Source organism: Panthera pardus, unplaced genomic scaffold (genome assembly GCF_024362965.1).
Source record: "Panthera pardus isolate Hobbes unplaced genomic scaffold, ASM2436296v1 HiC_scaffold_24, whole genome shotgun sequence".
NCBI lineage: Eukaryota > Metazoa > Chordata > Mammalia > Carnivora > Felidae > Panthera > Panthera pardus.
Genome location: NW_026526810.1, coordinates 112243968 through 112248403, shown reverse-complemented (window position 1 = coordinate 112248403; position 4436 = coordinate 112243968). Strand labels below are relative to the sequence as shown.

General features: G+C 51.0%; 1 long non-coding RNA gene across 1 annotated transcript; it reads right to left on the bottom strand.

Annotated features, from left to right (window-relative positions):
* Window positions 1–1319: 1319 nt before the first annotated feature.
* Window positions 1320–2478, bottom strand: LOC109253858 (uncharacterized). The gene is made up of 3 exons (XR_002074560.2): window positions 2176–2478; window positions 1694–1775; window positions 1320–1457 (listed from the first exon to the last, which is right to left on the bottom strand). It is a non-coding gene; the product is annotated as an uncharacterized LOC109253858 (long non-coding RNA).
* Window positions 2479–4436: the final 1958 nt, after the last annotated feature.

Sequence of the window (4436 nt, the reverse complement as noted above, 5' to 3'; positions counted from 1 at the left end):
AAAAGGTGGTGAATTCTCCCGCCTGTCTGAACAATTTCAAAGGGGCTTTTTTTCTGCAGACCCGTGACCTCTGGCCCTGCAGCCCACATGGAGTGGCGAGGAGCACAGACATGGGAATGCAGAGTCCTGGATCCTGTCCCCCTTTATGGCTCCAACCAGCTAGCTCATCTTGGACAAGTCACATTGTCTCTCTAGGCCTCAGTTTCCGCATCTATAAGGAAAATAGGTTGAGTCACAAGATCACTAAGCCTCCTTCCCCTGACATCTGACAATTCTGCCCGCCCAAGGAAGAGACAAGCTGCTCAGCCATATTTCACCTTCTTTGACCAGACATCATATGTCACAGCTGTCTCTGCAGCCCAGACCCACCAAGCAAACAGCAGCCTCACGAAAGGTAGCGAGGTCTAGCAAAGCCCAAAGTCCCAAGGTGTAACTAATCATGGATCCAACTGATCACGAAGCAATCAATTCCTCCTCACACGACATGGTTTCTTCTTCCTTTGCACAACGATAGCGATATGATCAAAGGTGAAGCTTCATACGGAAATGCTTTGAAAATATTAAGATGCACCCATCAACAAGGGGGAAAAAACGCTGACCTAAGTCAGCTTTTTGTTTTGGAAAATAGCATTTTGACAGAGACCTGTAAGGCTAAAGACAAAAAGAACTTTACGAAAAACACTGTATTCTCATTAGAAATTGTTTTCGCAGGGATATGGATTAGTGATTCTGAAACTACATGTACAGTAAGGGGAACAAATAAGTGTAGGAGTTGTAGACAATGGGAGCCCATTTGGCATTGTCAGAGTAAGAAGGGACAGTGAGGAAAGGCAGGAGCCAGGACAAACCCAGTGGTGCTGGATTCAAGTTGGAGGTATCGGCGTGAACTCGTTTTTTATTTACATATATAGAGAGACAGGTGTAGAAATGTCGATATGTGCCTATACATCAGCTACTCTACATTCATATGCTTCCTAAAGCAATGACCCAGTAGCAAAGAACATACCCAGCGCTCAGAACTTGGTTTCCAAATACCATCTTCCCAATAAAGGAATCAGGGCTCCCTGGAGAGAAAGAGCTGATTTTAACGCAGGGAAAAGAGCCTGAAGCGTTGTATAGTGTCAGAAGGTAAGGTAATGGGAAACCAAATGGAAGCATGTCAAAAAGACACAGGAACCAACCCGAAAGAGATCCTAATGACCAGAGCTAGAACAATTTGAGCAACAATTTGAAAAGGTACTGGATTATAACTCAAATGATAAAATCGATGTCCCCTGAATCCATCCTGATATAAACAAATAATTTAATAAATAAGTAAATTACCGGGAAGAGACAAATCTTTATAGAGGAATTCCAAATTATAGATGTAGATTCTCCCCCCCTCCAGGGAGTGGGGTTTCAGTTCCCTCCCTCTGAGTATAAGCTGGACTTAGTGATTCACTTCCAATCCGTAGCATCTAGAAAGGGGAAAAACAGTAACTTTACAGTGGAGAAAACTGGCAAAGCCATCCACCCATGTGATCAAGGTTAACCTCACCATTGATTAGTCATGTTGATATCACATACTTCCTGATATAGGGTGGAAAGCAAGGGCACTTTGCCTCTGTGGTATACCTCCAGAAAATCCATAACTCGGGTCTAATCATGAGAAAACTTCAGAGAAGCCTAAATCGGAGGACATTCAATAAAATACCTAAAAATGTCAAGGTCGTGGAAAATAAGGAACAACAGAGAAAGCTTCACCGATCACAGGAGACATGGTGCGGTATGGTATCCTGAAACAGAAAAGGGACATTAGTGGAAAACAGGGGGGAATCCAAATAAAGTCTGTAGTTTAGTTCACGGTGTTACACCCTCGTTAATTTCTTAGTTAAGTAACCCAGGGAAATGTTATCTGTAAGAAAGGGTCATTACACCTGCATTTAGAGGTAAGGCTGGAATTCTAGACCACTAACTGCAGGGTGCCACAGATGTGACAGTGGCCAGGGACCAGATACGCCACTGTTTGGAACCAATTCAGAGAGAGGACCCAGGTAAAGTGGAGAGAGGCAAGCTACTGCCAATGAGGGTGGGCTGTGGAAAGCTGTCTGAGGCCTTCCTAGACCGAGTGATTTCTCAGTGACATTAACAAGCTTCCTGCAAGAAACCACTTGTGTTCCCTCCCTCCGTTCTTACCTCTAGGCAGTCATTCTATGGGAAGCTGTTTCTCTGAAAGGGGCCCGGGTTGTGATCAGAATCTATTGTCAGAGAGACAGACATTTCCTTCTCCCACGCGAATGCCAGGCGGGGGTTGGTGCCAAACGGTCACAGGACCCTCATTTTCTGCAACAGTGATTGCTTTGTGCGAAGGGGGCAAGATGCCAGGGCAACTGCTGGGGAAACTGCCTGCTGCCCAGCATTGCAGGGCCCCAAACGTTTGGGGAATTTCAGACCGAGGCCAGGGGAAGAAAGAGAACTTGACCGCGTGATCCCCGCCATCTCCTGGGAGTACTTGCCAGGGAGAGAATGGTGAGACACTGCTCATTCCTGACGTGCAGATGAAGTGGCAACACCGGTGGCCCGTGAGCAGAGTCCGCCCAGAAGGGACAACGTCTGAAGCTGAGGGTCCTCCAGAAAGCGTCACCGGGTTAGCCGAGCTTTTCGGGTGGAGGGGTTAATTCATTTAACTGCTTAACTTCCGTAATTTGGTTCTGATAGAGATCTTTTTAAAGCTCGTTCGTTACTCGCTCCCCCTGCCTCATTAAGCAGAGCTTACAAAATATAAATTAACCTTTCCTGGGTAGTCGAAGGCGGTCGTGATGAACACCAGTTATGCCATGGGGCTGAGACACAGAAGTGCATTCAGCGTTTGGGACGTTTGCTGAATGGGTGGTGATCTCAGCAATGGCCCTGAAAGTTGCTTTTCTAAAAGAATCCTGACATCAGCTTGTTTTTCCTGCAGAAAAGTGCAATGCGTGTTCCCTCTTCTTCACAAAGGCAAAACAGAACATTGGCCCCAGAAGTTGTGTGACCTCGGCCAAGTGATGTCATCTCTTAGTGGCTCAGATTCTTCATCTATAAAATCAGGAATAATGTCATGAAATTCGATTATGCATGTTTAGAACACGCATGAGAAGCATTAGAACAATGCTAAGAACAGTGTCCACTCATCACGTGAGGAGAATTCAATGTGTTCATTATTCCTATTCGCTGATGAAGACAAGTCCTCAGATCCGGTCCTATTCAGTCTATACATCCCTTTTGCTGTGTGCTCACCAACATCAGCTAGCTGATGGGACGCCACGGCCCTGGACCACCCCTGGCTTCATGTGGCCACCTGTCCTGCTGATTCTAACCCAATGCGGCTCACCTCCAGCCCGTGCCTTGTCTAGTACGAAAGGGCAGAAAGACATTTCCCCGCATCAGGGTCCTCACTGGACCACAGGCCCTCTTGCAATCCATCCTGCGACGTCCCGGAAGGAAGCGCCCTGCAAATGTGCGCTCGGGACAGCGGCAACAGGCTGATTGGCCATTAAACAACTGTGATGTCTGGGAGAGGAACAGAGTCGCAGGTCGGGGCTCTGGGCGCTTTCCCCCTGGATTGGAGGATGGGTGCAGATGGATCTAGAAAGCCCCCTCGGGAAGCAGGGGGGAGGGCCCAGGACTTCAGGATTTGCGGGCACTAGTTTTGGGTGGGGGGCGCTGTGCTTGGAGCGGGGTCAGAGCAGTCGGGGTACCGGCTGGCCAGTCCCGATCACGATCACCCTTTCCCACCAAAGACCTCGAGAAACACTTTCTCGGGCCTCGACATTCGTCTTCCACCGGGGATTTCACTCGCAGCGCTCCCAGCTGGGAGGAAGTCGGGCAGGACCGCACCCTCGGCAGCCTCGCCACGCGCCCTGCGCCTTGCGCCCCGGGCCGGGGCCCTGCCCCCGCCCCGGAGGCTCCTCCACTCTCCCCGCCATTCACTGATTTACCGAACCCCGAGGACCCGCTGCTTCCCCAGGTCATCCCCGCGCTGCCCCCGCCGCCCAGCAGGGGTGCGGGTAGGCAAAACCGGGGAGGCCGCTCTCCGCCCGCTACAGGGCGCAGGAGCGCGGTTCCCACCCGACCCTTGGGCACAGGCCGGAGCCCCGCGCAGACCCAAGACTGGGGAGACTGGTGCCCCGCAGTACCCCTCCCACGCGAGGATCAACCCCTGCATTTCTGCGGCCTTCCGAGTTCTCCCCTGCTTTGGCGGATGCCATCCTGCAGGACGCACCCGCACCCCCCCCCGCACCCCCCCCCGCACCTGCCCGACTCTGCCAAGGTCTGGAAGGAGCTTGCCCTACCCTCACTGCCGGAGCCCTGCCCTCTGTGTTTGGTACCGCCCTCTTTCCTTGTAAATACGGCCGGCCGAGCCTGCATACCTGCCCCTACCCTCGCTCCACCAACAGTAACTCAATGAAGGGGTGAGC